The following is a 16,930-nucleotide window of genomic DNA, read 5'->3' as shown; positions in this document are numbered from 1 at the left end:
GGCCAGCGGCAGCAGGAGAGGCTGCGGGCCGCCGGCAGAGCCTAAACAGGGGGCGGCTTTTCCTGATGCCGTACCTAGTTAGCTTTATCCAGAAATCCAGTGACACTTATTTGGCTAAAAGTGCCATTGAATATTCAGATAAATCTACCTGGGAAATTCAGCCGGACCAACCTCCCCTTAATGATTGAAGTAGGAAAGGAGGGTGGAAATCTTCCTCTTAGTGATATTGAAAAGCCTGGAGAGTGAGGAGGGGCTCCATAATTCTTGGACAGGCAATGAAATCTCACCACACGGATTGTTGCATTTCCTGACCTGCAGATGCTCATGATTGATATGTGTGTGTGTGTGTTTGTGCCTGTGAGAGCCTATGTGTCACATATAGGCTCTCACATATTGGTTATAATTTCATGATTCTGCTCTTTTGAAATATTTATTTTTTGGGGGAGGTGAAGAGAACATTTTTAATTGGATTTTTTATTCATCAGGTTTTTGAATTTTTTTGGGTGTTTGGGAAATTTTCGATATTCTGTTCATTAACTGGTTTGAAATATTCTTTTTATGAATATGACTTTACTATTATGATTAATGATTTATATTTCTTGGTTTAATTATTTAATGTTTTATGAAGAATGGTAATGTTTCTATTTTTCCATCGTTGCTCTGCATATAGAGGTTGGCTTGTTGTGGGTTCCAGTTCAGTTCTTCTCAGCACGTTTCTGTTTATACTTTCTGATCTCTTTATTCTGTATTTGGTCTGGGTCTCTCTGTGATCTGCATATGTGACCGAGGTGAGGTATTTTGCTAGCATGTAATTTCTGTGTAGGAATCTGTAGCTGCCTGTTTCCTAATAAGAGTTTTTATTGGTGTTCTAGGGCCTGATAATTGTTTTGGGATTGGGATTGGGATTGTTTTGGTATGGGAGGTTTACTATATTGTAATGGTAATTATTTGTTCATGGCTTTCTGTGGGCCAAGCTCACATCCAATACGTATTACAAAAAGTCTTAACTCCATTGGAGCTCCAGGTGTCTTTTTTGCAGAGTTTTCTGGTTGGCACCACAGGAGTGCATGTAAATATAATATGCATGTTGTAAGTGATATTTTTGCCTCAGAAGACTGTCTCTTGAATGTTCTTTTTCATGTAAATTTTTTAGAAATGCATCATTTAATTGTGTGTGTGTCTGTAAAGGGGGTGGGAGTGTGTGTTTGTGTGTGTGCGTGCAAGGCTGTAAGGTTTGCCTAGGGTACCTAATACACTTCCTTATCCATGGCTTCTGGGCGAGGGGACTTGTCAGTTTTAAAAAATATAGATTGCAGGACGGAGCTAGGCTTTATTTGATGGACCCAGGACAGGCACTGAATGAATTGGGGGGGGGGGGGGGGGGGGGCGGCAGCACAGTAATTTTTCACACAGGGCAGCAAAAAAGCTGGCCCTGCCTTGCACACACTCCCCACAGATTTTCAATAATATTTATATCTGAGGATTGTGAAGACCATTCCAAAGCCTTCATCTTTCTTTCCTATAAGTAATTCATGATTGGTTTTGAAGAATGTTTTGGATTTTTTTCTTGCTGAAATATCATTTTCTTCAGTGATTTTGAGACATCACCTTTTAGGATATGTTCCAAAAGGTTTCAAGCTCATCAATGTTATGTTTTGCACGTTTTAGATAGAACTTTTGTGCTGGGGTTATAGAAACGGTTTCCTTCTGACAATGCTCCCGTGCAGAATATTGTTATATAAGCAATCCTGTACTGTGGTCCAATAAACAGCGACTCTAATGTTAGCTGAACCTTTCAGCAGGGCGTTTGCAGTGACCTATGGATTCTGTCTTACAGATCTGACCAGTCTTGAAGCAGTTCTAGCAGAGATTTTTTCTTGGTCTTCCAGAACTTGCCTCGAGTTCAACAGTTCCATGTGACTTCAATTTCTTAACAATGTTTCTGACAACTCAACTGCCATTCCACTTGCTTTCCGATAGGCAATCAGAATCTTCATCTTGCCAATAAAATCTAAGAATTTCACAATCACTTGCCATGCTTTATCAGAAGCGGGAAATAGCTGGGCCCAGCCAATGTGGAGTGGAATGGAGGAGTAGCCTAGTGGTTAGAGCAGTGGGCGATGAACCAGGAGACAAGTCCCACTGTCGCTCCTTGTGACCTTGGGCAAGTCACTTTACCCTCCATGGTCTCAGGTACAAACTTGGGCCTGAATCCAGCGTGAAGGGGGGTGGGCCTGCGAAAGCCCGCAGCCTTCGCACCACAGCGGTGTGATTTTGTCGGCCACGGTGTGCTGGCTGACGGCTTTCACACCAAATAGCGCCACCGTGAAAGGTGGTGCTACTGGGCGCGCTACTGGTGACGACAATGTTAGTAACATTATCGCTGCCAGCGAAGATTCCGCCCCGCGTGCGATAAGCCTTTAGAAAATAACCCCGTTACTTACAGTACCTGAATGCAATCCACTTTGAAGTGCTGAAAAAGTGCGAAAAGCGGAATATAAACTATAAATAAATAAATAAACGTGCACACACCACAAGAATGCTCCTGCACACTAGCCCCCACCTCCCAACACATCAGGGAGCCAGATTTCACAAAGGTGGAGCAAAGAATTATCTAAAGACTCTAGATGAGCATCATGATGTGAGAATTTCCAATCTATTACTCTGATGATAGAATTACGCTGCTCCAACTTCTCATGCAACTCATCCACCAATGACTGCAATTTTTGAAGTTTATCATTAACTGCAACCGCTACTTCCACTGAAAGCCCAGATTCTGGCACCATCTTATCTTCAGCCTTCACAGTTTTAGCAAAGCCAGTTCTCTTGGGTCTGCTTGACATATCAGCACCCTTTTTAAACACAAAGTTGTCCATGTATAAACTAGGAAAATCACGCACTATAGTTCTCGGAAGGGGTCCTGAATAAAATGAAAAATTAAGCAGCATGTCGCTGACTCTTTAGGTTACAAGAGGAGAGTGAGAATGAAGTATCCAACCTTATGTTGTAAGAATTTTAAATTAAAGTTTTAAAAGGTGCTCTGAGGTATATCAAACAGAAACAAATTTTTCAATATACAAAGAGGTTCAAAGCAAATGAGTCCCCTGGCATCGCCATGTTTCGCCTGTCGGCTTCTTCAGGAGAGAAAAACCTGTGAAATCAAAAGGAGAAATGTATAATATTATAGAAAATAAAACACCAGTTAGACAATCTAACAAGCAGCACCTAAAACAATTTAAAGAAAAAATAAATAAAACAGAAAACGCGCAACTAAGCTAACCTCCAGGGTAAATGAGGGACAACTGTTTGAAAGGAGCAGCACTTCACCATATTATTCAGACAAGATCTGTGCTAGCTGACAAGTTAAAAATATCTCAAAAATGGTGCAAAAGGTCATGTGACCTGAACAAACCAATATTTGTTTGTTTACATCAACTTATAGCCTGCCATATTCCCAATTCTTGTTCATGACGGATAACAATTAACATCAAACAATAAAACACAGCATCCCCTGCGTCCTCCGAAGTTCCACCCCTGCCAATGTCTCCCCCCTAATTTTAGCCTAGAAATCTTCCTTCCCGTTCTTTTCCCCCCTGAACTACCCCCCTAATTCTCCCCTCTTTACTTTGCCAATATCCTCTCACCGTCATTTTGCTATTCCCCCATTTCTTTTCTGTACATAATTCCATCGGTTAGTTCACTTCCTGTTACCAGATGTGTTTACTGTGTAATGCCTGTTGCTATATTATTTCCCTTATGTGTTACTTGTAAAGCCTGTTGCTGCATTATAGTTACATGTAAATCGAGGTGATGTTCCGAACGTGCACCGGTATATAAAAATACATAAATAAATAAAATAAATCATCAACAATTAATTAACAGCTTCATTTAAAACATGCATCTTTAAAGATTTCCTAAAACACACATAGGGGTAGATTTTATAAATTTACGCACGCGTGTACTTTTGTTCGTGCACTAGGCGCGAACAAAAGTACGCTGGATTTTTTAAGATCGGCGCGTAGCCGCACGTATCTCATAAAATCTGGGGTCGGTGCACACAAGGGGGTGCATATTTGTGCAACTTGTGCGCGCCGAGCCCTGCGCGGGCTGCCTGTTGCCTCCTAGGCCGCTCTGAAATCAGAGCGGCCTCAGAGGGAACTTTCTTTCTACCCCCCGGACCTTCCCTTCCCTTCTCCTGCCTAACCCACCCCCCCAGCCCTATCTAGACCCCCCCCACCTTTATCGGAAAAGTTACTACTGCCTCCGGGCAGTAGTAACTTACGTGTGCCGACGCAGCAGGCCCCGACACAGGCCGCTGTGATGGGGCACTCGGCCACGCCCCCGGACCTCCCACACACACACCCGGACACGCCCCCGATCCCAAACCGCGCCCCATGGCCACACCCCCGACCGCCCCTTTTTGCAAGCCCCGGGACTTACGCGCGCCACTGAGCCAATGCAAAAAAGGCTTGGCGCATGCAGGGGGGGTCTGGGGTAGGTTTTCGGGGGGTACGCGCGTATCTTATGCGCGTACCCCTTTGAAAATCTACCCCACAATCTGTGGTTATGCATAGGCCAGTCAGAATGGCATTCTATAACAAGGAGTAAATCACCTGGACCAGATGGTATACACCCCAGGGTTCTGAATGAACTAAAAAATGAAATTTCAGACCTATTCAATAAATTTGTAACCTATCATAAATCATCCATTGTACCTGAAGACTGGAAGGTGGCCAATGTAACCCCAATATTTAAAAAGGGCTCCAGGAGTGATCCGGGAAACTATAGACTGGTGAGCCTGACTTCAGTGCCAGCAAAAATCATGGAAATTGTTATTAAGAATAAAATCACAAAACATTTAGATAGACATGGTTTAGTGGGTCACAGCCAGCATGGATTTACCCAAGGGAATTCTTGCCTCACAAATCTCCTACATTTTTTTGAAAGGGGTGAATAAACTTGTGGATAAAGGTGAACCGGTTGATGTGTATTTGGACTTTCAGAAGGCATTCGACAAAGTCCCTCATGAGAGGCTTCTAAGAAAACTAAAAAGTCATGGGATAGAGGGCGATGTCTTTTTATGGATTGCAAACTGGTTAAAAGATAGGAAACAAAGAGAAGGATTAAATGGTCTGTTTTCGCAGTGGGAAAATGTAAACAGTGGAGTTCCTCAGAGATCTATTCTTGGACCAGTGCTTTTTAATATATAAATGATCTAGAAAAGGATACAATGAGTGAGGTCTTCAAATTTGCGGATGACACAAACTTATATAGAGTAGTTAAATCTCAAGCAGATTGTGATATATTGCAGGAGGACCTTGTGACACTGAAAGATTAGGCTTCCAAATGGCAGATGAAATTTAATGTGGATAAGGGCAAGGTGATGCATATAGGGAAAAATAACCCATGCTATAGTTACACAATGTTAGGTTCCATATTAGGAGCTACCACCCAGGAAAAAGATCTAGGTGTCATAGTGGATAATACATTGAAATCGTAGGTCCAGTGTGCTGTGGCGATCAACAAAGGAAACAGAATGTTAGGAATTATTAAGAAGGGAATGGAAAATAAAATGGTGGATATTATAATGCCTCTGTATTGCTCCATGGTGAGACCGCACCTTGAATACTGTGTGCAATTCTGGTCGCCGCATCTGAAAAAAGATATAGTTGCACTGGAGAAAGTGCAGAGAAGGGCGACCAAAATGATAAGAGCATGGACCTACTCCCCTATGAGGAAAGGCTAAAGAAGTTAGGGTTGTTCAGTTTGGAGAAGAGACGACTGAGGCGGGATATGTTAGAGTTCTACAAAATCATGAAAGGGCTTGAACAGGTTAATGTAAATCAGTTATTTACTTTCTCAGATAATAAAAGGTCTAGGAGGCACTCCATGAAGTTAGCAAGTAGCTCATTTAAAACAAATAGAAGTAAAATCTTTTTATCTCAGCGCATAATTAAGCTCTGGATTCCGTTGCCAGAGGATGTGGTTAACTGGTTATGGCAGTTAGTGTAACTGGGTTGGAACTGGATTTAAAAAAGGTTTGGCTAAGTTCCTCGAGGAAAGATCCATAAGCTGCTATTAATTAATAAGTAATAGTAGCTTGAGATCTATTTAATGTTTGGGTACTTGCCAAATACTTGTGACTTTTATTGGCCACTGTTGGAATCATAATGCTGGGCTTGATGGACCTTTGGTCTGACCCAGTATGGCATATCACATGTTCTTATGTTCTTACCTCAGAGAAAACACAATTCATAGTACAAACTAATCTCACTGACATTTTGGTGGGTATGGCTAACGCCACATCACCACCTGAATGCAAGGTTCTCTTCAGTGTGTACTGTGTCACTAATTGTTTTAAATACTGTGGACAAACCCCAGAAAATATGCGATGTAATTTAAAGTTTACCTGATACTCAATAGGAAGCCAACGTAGATTCCTTAGTACTGGAGTTATATGAATTCTCATTGGATAGGGGGTCTCCATTCAGGCAGCTGTATTTAACAGTAATTGTAAAGAACACAAATGTATTTTTGGTAGACCTATATATACAACTGATTACAATAATCTAGTAAAGATAATACAAATGAGTGCATCAGTTGTAAAATCATCAATTTCCAACACAAATCTTAAATACCGTAAAACCCATAACTTAAAAAAGCCCCTCTGTACCATGAAGATAACCTGGATTAAATAATTAAATAATGAAAATTAGTGGAACAGTTTTGCACAAGAGAAAGGAATGTGTATTTGTTATTAACAGGCTTTGCATGAGAGACGCAAGCAGTTTGTGTGGAGCCAGCTCAAGGCCTAGCGTACCAAGATAACGGTACTTTTAAATCATTCGTTTAGGTAAAAGATTTAGTCCAAATAAGGAAGTCATCCCAAAACATGAACAACCACCACCTTTAGTTGAGGCATAAAATTAGATAAAACATCCACAGTAAAACCCAGGAGTAATCTCCAAATCATCTACTTTAATCTTTGGAAAATATGTAGGTTTCTGAACATGATTTGCAGGAATAGAAAACAGAAGCACTGTTAGTCAGAAATAGAAAACAATGAAGCGCTGCTAGGCAGAAACAGCACTTCACCATGATGTTCAACAGGTTGGAAAAAACACAAAAGATCATGTGACCCACATAAAAGAATAGACGATCAGGTTACAGGAGAACTGAGGATATTAACTGAAAATAGACCACTCAATATCCCGAATAAGTCCAGATGGATACAGAAACTGTAAGGTGAAAATTCAGCGTTGTTCACAATGCAAAAGCAGTCTATCCTGGTCACCCCAACCGGGGCGGGCATTAACAGTATCAATGGCAAAGAATCTCAAATCCTCAATTGCATGGTTGGAAGACAGCCAGTGTGGGACTAAAGGGGCATTCTCAATACCTCTACAAATACTGCTGAAATATTCATAGATACAAGTTCTCAGATGGCATGTAGTTTTACCAACATAAAGTAGGTTACAGGGACAAAGATAATGTAAACGACCCTTTTCTCTGCCTTTCTTTGCCTTTCTTTTCTCTGTCTTTTTTTTTTCTTTTTTTTTTCTTTTTTTCTCTGTCTTTCTCTGTCTTTCTCTGCCTTTCTCTGTCTTTCTCTGTCTTTCTTTTCTCTGCTCTGCAAGCCAGGATCCAGGGCTTGGATTGAGCTGTTTCCTGCACCCAGCCCTCCATTGGACCCTCTCCTCCTCCACCTCGTGGCTGTTGACCCCTCCCCCAGCTGGAAGACTGCCCTGCTTCTAACGAATGTGCTTTTAAATCTCCGTACAGGTACTTGCCTTTCTTTTCTCTGCTCTGCAAGCCAGGATCCAGGGCTTGGATTGAGCTGTTTCCTGCACCCAGCCCTCCATTGGACCCTCTCCTCCTCCTCCACCTCGTGGCTGTTGACCCCTCCCCCAGCTGGAAGACTGCCCTGCTTCTAACGAATGTGCTTTTAAATCTCCGTACAGGTACTTGCCTTTCTTTTCTCTGCTCTGCAAGCCAGGATCCAGGGCTTGGATTGAGCTGTTTCCTGCACCCAGCCCTCCATTGGACCCTCTCCTCCTCCTCCACCTCGTGGCTGTTGACCCCTCCCCCAGCTGGAAGACTGCCCTGCTTCTAACGAATGTGCTTTTAAATCTCCGTACAGGTACTTGCCTTTCTTTTCTCTGCTCTGCAAGCCAGGATCCAGGGCTTGGATTGAGCTGTTTCCTGCACCCAGCCCTCCATTGGACCCTCTCCTCCTCCTCCACCTCGTGGCTGTTGACCCCTCCCCCAGCTGGAAGACTGCCCTGCTTCTAACGACTCCGCTTTTAAATCTCTGTGCTGGATGCTAAGACCCATATTGATGACATCACTTTTGAGCGACACAGAAAAGAGTCATCTATAAAAATCTAACCTGGTCAAGCGTCACGCGCCGAAGGAGCGTGACAAAGGGGCCTGCCCCTTTGAGCGCCCCTTCGGGCAGCCCTGAAGGACCCTGGAAGACCCTAAAGTACTACACGGACCTCCTTCTCACCCAGCAGTCCCTTTTGACCCTGAGGTATCGCTGCTCACTTGCCAGCCTCTCAGCCAAGACCCATCCAGCTCCAGGACCTCCGAGTGAGTGGGCACCTCCTCAAAGTGCCTATCTCACCTCTCACAGGTGCTCATGAGCCTGCCTCCCAGCCACTGGACTACTCCCCCTAACACCTTAAATTGCTCTATTCTGTTATTTGTGCATGTTATCTAAGCTGTATAACCTGCATGGTACACTATTTACACCTCTTACCCTACCTAATCAGCTTTGTGCCCTTCCCTCAGTGCCCTTCTCTCAGTTTAACTACCTTGATACCTTATATCCCTGCCTTGTACTACCCTATATCCTCTCAGTTTCCTTTTTACCTACTCCCTCTCCCTCCCTCCTCCTTTGCCTACTCACCCACTATGACCACACAACACATCAACCGCATCCACCTCCCCCACAACAGACTCCCCCATTCCCATCCCCCCGTCCCACCCCCCCCTACAAATCCCTCCTCCCTATCCTCACTACCCCCCTCAACCAATTCCTTGGACTCACTACCCTCTCCATCATTCTGTTCAACGCCCAATCACTCTCCAAAAAAACCCCCATCCTAAATGACCTCCTCACTGACACCAAGCCAGACATCTGTGCCATCACGGAAACCTGGCTCAAAGAAACAGACATTGTCCTCCTGAACCAGCTACCTACACAATCCTACGAATTCCTATCCATTCCAAGACCCAAGAAAAGAGGAGGTGGCATCCTCCTAGCCTTCAAGAAACACCTTAATCTCAAACTCTCCCACACCACATCACCCTCCAAGCTAGAAATTGGCCTCTTCAAAGCCCCCTCACTGCAAATCTGTCTCATTTATGCCCCTCCTGGATCCATCGAACGGGACCCCTCCCCCTTAATTGAATTCTTATCTGCCAACATAAACATTGAAATCCCTTCCATCATACTAGGAGACTTCAACCTCCATGTCGATGCCACCCCCCTTACCCCTTCTTGTGAGGCATTCCTTACTGCACTCCAAGCTCTAGGCCTTAGACAAATTGTTGCCTCCCCCACGCACCAAGCTGGTCACTCCCTTGACCTTATATTCATCAACCACTGCTTCCTACCATCCCACCCCCCCACCTGCTCCCCTGTACCTTGGTCAGACCACTTCCTCATAAAAGCCCTCCTCCCCCTTAACTTCCCTACTACCCCCACTCCCTCAAACAACACCACCTTCACCTTCAGGAAACCCTGCTCTGGAGATGAACTGGCTCTTGCCATTTCCAACACATCCACTAGCCTTGACTGCTCCAGTCCAGAGACTGCCATCAAATCCTGGCTCAGCATGACTCTTGAAATTGCTGACAAACTATGCCCCATCTCCAGACGTAACATTACCCAACCCACAAAAAATCATCAACCCTGGTACACGACTGAACTAAGATCCCTAAAAAATACCCTCAGGCAGCGTGAGAGAAACTGGCGTAAAGCCCCCTCACCCCAACTCGCCTCAAGTTTCAAAACTACCCTTCACCAATATAGAATAACCACCCTCAAAACAAAAAGAGACTACTTTTCAGCTAAGATCCACCAATACATGTACAACCCGAAAGCCTTTTTCAATTATGTTGCCAACCTCACCAAATCCTCTCAGCCCACTATCCCTGAGAATGATGCCTCCACTAAGAGCGAAGAAATCGCCCAGTATTTCCTCACAAAAATCACCAACATCCTCCGCAGATTTCAACACCCTTCTCCATCCACCTCCCCTTCCCCCTCCCTCCAACCTTCCCCCACTTCACCCACCCTCCAAACCCTTGACCTGACTTCCGCTAAAGAAGTGGAATCTATTCTCAGAAAACTTAAACCAGCTTCCCACCCTTCAGACACCATTCCCACAAAATCCCTCCTCTCCATCCCGAACACTATATCCAAACCCATCGCAGACATCATAAACTCCTCCCTCTCTTCAGGCTCTGTCCCAGATGCTCTTAAACAAGCTATTGTCAAGCCCCTCCTAAAAAAACCAACACTAGACCCTAAAGACCCCCGCTAACTTCCGCCCTATCTCTAACCTGCCCTTCCTATCCAAAATTATGGAAAAGATTGTAAACATCCAACTTACAGAATATCTAGAAAGCAACAACATTCTGCATCCAGCCCAATACGGCTTCCGTAAATACCTCAATACAGAAACCCTCCTGCTCTCCCTCACGGACCACTTACTCATAGGCATGGACCGAGGCAACTGTTACCCTCCTCGCCCTACTCGACATCTCAGCTGCCTTTGATACCATCAACCATAACCTCCTCATCAACCGGCTATCCGAAATAGGCATCTCAGGCCTAGCCCTACTATGGTTTAAATCCTACTTATCTAACAGAAAGTTCTCCGTCAAGATAGGAAACGCCAACTCCACACTCTATCCCTTGTCTCAAGGTGTCCCACAAGGCTCCTCCCTCTCCTCCACCCTTTTCAACATTTATCTCACACCTCTATGTCAGCTCCTCACAGACCTCGGCCTCAAATTCTACCTCTATGCAGATGACGTTCAAATCGTCATTCCCATTCACAACTCTCTCTCAGATGCCCTTGCCTTCTGGAACACATGTCTTGCCAACATCAATGACTTCCTCACCAACATCCACCTCGCTCTAAACTCCTCCAAAACAGAGCTGCTCCTTATCTCTCCTCACCTCCCTCCCAAACCACCGATCTCCAATGATCCAGCTTTCAACGTCATAACACCCCAACCCACAGTAAGAGACCTTGGGGTTATCATAGATCAACAACTCAATCTCAAAAAACAGATCAACTCCATCCTCAAAGAAGGTTTCTTCAAGCTTCACATCCTGAAGAAGCTCAGACCCCTCCTCCACTATCATGACTTCCGCACCGTCGTCCAAGCCACCCTTTCCTCAAAGCTGGACTACTGTAATGCCCTCTTCCTTGGCCTACCCTCCTCCACCACCAAGCCCTTACAAATGCTCCAGAATGCCATCGCCAGGGTCATCACCAACTCAAGGAAAGCTGATCACATTACCCCAATACTCAAAGAACTCCACTGGCTCCCCATCGCATCCCGAATTCTCTTCAAAATTCTAACCATAGTGCACAAGTCCATCCACTCGCACAATTCCAATTGGTTGGATGAACCCTTTCGTCCTATACGCACTGAACGACCCACTCGCACTGTCAACAAAGGCACCCTCTCCATTCCCCCTTTGAAAAAAGCCCACCTCTCCTCTACTAGGGACCGTGCACTATCCATTGCAGGCCCTAAACAATGGAACGCCCTCCCTACCACTCTCAGGCTAGAGCCATGTTACGCCAAGTTCAGAAAAAAACTTAAAACATGGCTCTTCCGACAAGCCTACCCTGATTAAGTACACCGACTTCTGCAAGTATCTTGCCTACGCCTTGTATATTCCTGTAAATAGTCCGTTGCAGTTTTTATTTATTGCTTTAATTCCTCCACCTCCTGCTCTTTGTATACTCCTCCTTGTTCGCCCTCCCTGTTCATTGTAATTTCTACCTTTAAAGTTACATTGTAAACTGGTATGATGTATGCATACTAATACCGGTATATAAAAGTTTTTAAATAAATAAATAAATAAATAAATAAATGAAGAGTGACAGTCCGAAGACACCTATAGTGTGTAAGATTTTATTGATGCACAAACTTCGAGCCTTTTCCGTGGGAAAGGAAGCAATAGAACTAGGAGTCACAAAATGAAACTTTAGGGGGGACGACTCAGAACAAACATCAGGAAATATTTCTTCACAGAGAGGGTGATGGATGCCTTGAATGCCCTTCCAGAGGAGGTGGTGAACACAAAACAGTCAAAGAATTCAAAGAGGCATGGGATAAAAACTGTGGATCCCTAAACGCTAGAGGACGGAAATGAAGAAAAGAGTGCATGGGTGCAACACAGTTACTACCCTTATCAGAAGCACGGGGATTACTACCCTCAACCTATAAGTCTTGATACTTTTGACGCAACTGCAACATCTCTCTCTGCTTTGATGGTGGCAGGGGAAAAAAGGGGAATTGGATTCAGACAGCAACCAACAAGGGCCCCCGACTTTTACAGTCTGGGGTTACTGATATGCAGACATAAGGAAAAAAGCACAGGACTGCTTCTACAGCCAAATTCAAAAGCAGAATTGAATCGAGGAAGAGCGCTCAATGTCATCTACTTGGATTTCAGCAAAGCTTTTGATTCGGTCCCACACAGGAGGCTTGTGAACAAAATGAGAAGCTTGGGAGTGAGCACCAAGGTGGTGGCATGGATTACAAACTGGTTAATTGATAGGAGACAGCGTGTAATGGTAAATGGAACCTACTCTGAAGAAAGACATGTTAAGTGGACTGGCATAGGGATCGGTATTAGGACAGGTTCTATTCACTATCTTTGTAAGCGACATTGCGGAAGGCATAGAATGTAAAGTTTGTCTATTTGGGGATGACACCAAGATCTGCAGCAGAGTGGACGTGCCTGAAGGAGTGGAGAGAATGAAAAGTGATTTACGAAAGGTTGAAGAGTGGTTGAAGATTTGGCAAATGGGAGTCAATGCCAAGAAGTGCAGAGTCATGTTGCGTTGGAGGTGGACCCTTGGGCCGAAGTGGGGTTGACGCAACCCATAGGTAAGGACCTACAGGTCTCCACCATCAGCAGGCAGAGTGGGCTGATAGACAGAGGCCACTGGAGCTTCACCTATAATCAACCCTCGTTCCCTGCGGGTTGAGCCTTTGGGTGCCGGGGCCGGCAGGATTTAGGTGGGCCTCTGTATGTAGTTGCAGTAGGAGTTGGTTCAGCCCAGAGACAGCAGGCGAGAGATGGTACAGTCTTACTTCGGACTGGGTAATGTCCTGGAAACTCGGGCGCCAATGGAACAAAGGCAGACAGGGGGCGCATGAGCAAAAGCAGATCGAAGCCTGAAGAAACCACGTCCAGGGAGTAAGCAGAAGAGGCGTCCAATGGTAGGCTTGAGTCAGGGCTGGAGGCAATCCGAAGACAGTGGCAAGCAAGGCTGAGGTCTGATCACGGAGATAGTCAAGAGCGTAGTCTGGCAAAGCAGAGTTCTGGGTCTGGAGTTAGGCAGTAATGTAGTCAGGCAAAGCAGAGGTCTGGGTCTGAAGATAGGCAATGTGTAGTCGGATGAAGCAGAGGTCTGGGTCTGGAGATAGGCAGTAACGTAGTCAGGCAAAGCAGAGGTCTGGGTCTGGAAATAGGCAGCAACATAGTCAGGTGAAGCAGAGGTCTGGGTCTGGAGATAGGCAGTAGCGTAGTCAGGTGAAGCAGAGGTCTGGGTCTGGAGATAGGCAGTAACGTAGTCAGGCAAAGCAGAGGTCTGGGTCTGAAGACAGAAAATGCGTAGTCGGATGAAGCAGAGGTCTGGGTCTGGAGATAGGCAGCAACGTAGTCAGGCAAAGCAGAGGTCTGGGTCTGGAAATAGGCAGCAACGTAGGCTGCCTATTTCCAGCAGAGGTCTGGGTCTGGAGATAGGCAGTAGCGTAGTCAGGCGAAGCAGAGGTCTGGGTCTGGAGACAATCAATGGCAAAGTCAGGCAAAGCAAAGTCAAAGTCCGTGTAGTCAATCCAAAGCATAAAGCAGGGTAGCAACAAAGAGACAGGAACCAGGAACAACGAGGAACAGGAACGCAGAGATGAGACGAATCTCAAGGAGGCAACGAGTATTCGACCAGCAAGGAGACCTATTACAAATGCAACGCTAGGGAGCGGAGCCTGAGCTTAAATACTATAGTTAGGTTGATGATATCATCAGGGGCCGTGGCTAGGTTCCCGCCGCGGTCCCTACTTAAGAATCAATGATGCGCAGAGTGAGGAGCAGCGTCTCTCCGCGGGCCAAGCGGAGAGGCCCGGTGAGAAGTGGAAGCAGGACCGGGAATGCCGGTGACTGTGGCAGAGCCAGAGGCACCTGGGGAGGCCCGAGGACGGAGCTGACGGCCCACCGCTGCCAGTGAGGAGGAACCAGAGGCTGGAGTCACTGTAGAAAGGTGAGGGGGCTGTGCTGCGGGTCTGCCGCGGACGGTACGCGTAACATCATACATCTGGGATGTGGTAATCCAAAAGAACTGTATGTGATGAGGAGTGAAAGACTGGTGTGCACGGACCAAGAGCAGGTTCTTGGGGTGATAATGTCTGGCGATCTGAAGATAGCGAAGCAATGTGACAAGGCGATAGCTAAAGCCAGAAGAATGTTGGGCTGCATAGAGAAAGGAATAACCAGCAGGGATGGGCACAAATTTTTTTATCGGTTCGTTTTCGGGTTCGTTTTCAGAAACGGACCGAAAAAAAAACCCCACCCCAACCTTTCTAATTTACTTAATTACAACCCCCCCATCCTCCCGACCCCCCAAAAACTTACCAAACATCCCTGGTGGTCCAGCGGGGGTCCCGGGAGAGATCTCCCCCTCCTGGGCCGTCGGCTGCCACTAATCAAAATGGCACTGGTGGCCCTTTGCCCTTACCATGTGTCAGGGGCTACCGGCGCAATCTTAAAAAAATGGCGTGGGTCATCCATTGCTCCTATCATGTGACAGGGGCCGACCAATGGCACCAGTAGCCCCTGTCACATGATAAGGGCAAAGGGCCACTGGCGCCATTTTGATTAGTGGCAGCCGACGGCCCGGGAGGGGGAGATCTCTCCTGGGACCCCCGCTGGACCACCAGGGACGTTTGGTAAGTTTTGGGGGAGTAGGGAGGGTGGGGGGTTGTAATTAAATAAATTAGAAGGGTTGGGGTTTTTAAAAAAAATAAATTTGCCCCTCCCCCCGCACAAACCCGAAAACGATGCCCTTGTACAGGTCCTTGTTGAGGCCTCACCTCGAGGACTATGTTCAGTTCTGGAGCCCTTATCTCAAAAGAGATAGAGACAGGATGGAGGCAGTCCAGAGAGGGGCTACCAAAATAGTGTGCGATCAGTATCAGAAAACCTATGAGGTGAGGCTGAAGGATCTGAATATGTATAATCTGGAAAGAAATCAGTAGAACTAGGGGTCACGAAATGAAACTCTGGGGGGATGTCTCAGAACCAGCTTCAGAAAATACTTCTTCACAGAGGGTAATGGATGCCTGGAGTGCCCTTCCAGAGGAGGTGGTGAAGTCCAAAACAGTGAAAGAATTCAAAGGGTCATGGGATAAATACTGTGGATCCCTAATGAAGAAAAGAGTGCATGGGGGTAACTTGCTGGTGCAGTGATATGCAATAAGCGTTGATAAGTGATATGCAATAAGCGTTGATAAGTGATATGCAATAAGCCTTGATAAGTGATATGCAATAAGCGTTGATATGTTTGATGCAAATCCATCATTGCTCTCTGCTTCAACAGCAGGGGGAAAAGGGGAATTGAATTCAGACCTACAACCAATGAGGGCCCCCAAATTTTATGGTCTGGGGAACTGATAAGCATGGGGGTAACTTGCTGGTGCGGTGGTTACTCCCCTTAACCAATAAGCCTTGATTCTGTTGATGTAACTCCATCATTGCTCTCTGCTTCTAAGGCAGGGGTTAAAGGGGAACTGGATAAAGACAGCAACCACGAGGGCCCCGACTTTTGCAATCTGGGGAACTGATGTTTAGACATGGGGGAAAAAACCATAGGGACTGCTTCTATGGCCAAGTCCATAAGCAAAGCACGTGACACAGCACTGTCTGAATGTTCAGGAAGGTTCATCACCCAGTAAAAGTGTTGCTAGCAGTAAAGTTTTATGGGACTTTTTGCATTACGGGGTAATAGCTAATAGCCACATCTACATGGCATTTACATGTGATGAGCATTATTAGCTACCCCTTTGTTTGGATGCACGGATCCCCTTATTGTATCAGGGATTATGGACGCAAGTCCAAAACGCGTGTTCAACCGCTTGTTAAGCTGTTTGCTAGGCTAGGTGCATTTTATTGCATTGACCTGTCTTTGTATCACTCTTTCTCTTGTCTACCTGCATTAACAACCTATGAAATGCTTTTGCTGCCACCTATGGACAGAAGACTTTTAAACTTGCAAGTAATTTAAAAACTGGATTATTTGCACAAGTAATTATAAATCTAATTTATTTTAGATGAGCTCACTGCAAGTGTATGTGCAATAGCTGGCAGGGTGGTCATCCTTCCTCCTACCCCTTCCCCCACCCGATCTGAACCCAGGTACTCTCATCTTGTCCTTCCCCTTTTCGCACCCAACACGCAATCCAGTGCTCTGATCCCTTGGTCCCTTCCAGCCCCGGTCTGACCCAAACCCAGCAAAATTATCCCTCCCTTCCTTCCACACTGAACTCAACAGTCCCATCTCTCTCTCTTCTTCCCTCACCTTGTCTAAACCCAGCACTCTCATTCCTCCCTGCTTCCTCCTCGCCCTGCCAGACCTGATCGAACCACTCTTCCCCTTTTCCCTGTCTGTCCTGGGAC

General features: G+C 45.7%; 1 long non-coding RNA gene across 1 annotated transcript in view; it reads right to left on the bottom strand.

The window, feature by feature from the left end:
• Positions 1-2,111: 2,111 nt before the first annotated feature.
• Positions 2,112-16,930, bottom strand: part of LOC115095427 — a 69,197-nt gene continuing 54,378 nt past the window's right edge. Inside the window, exons 2-3 of the long non-coding RNA XR_003857772.1 lie at positions 6,410-6,495; positions 2,112-3,151 (exon numbers count right to left, since the gene is read on the bottom strand). This is a non-coding gene — a long non-coding RNA (uncharacterized LOC115095427). The remainder of the gene's footprint in view (positions 3,152-6,409; positions 6,496-16,930) is intronic.

The sequence above is a fragment of the Rhinatrema bivittatum genome, chromosome 1 (genome assembly GCF_901001135.1).
Source record: "Rhinatrema bivittatum chromosome 1, aRhiBiv1.1, whole genome shotgun sequence".
NCBI lineage: Eukaryota > Metazoa > Chordata > Amphibia > Gymnophiona > Rhinatrematidae > Rhinatrema > Rhinatrema bivittatum.
This window is presented reverse-complemented; position numbering and strand designations above follow the sequence as displayed.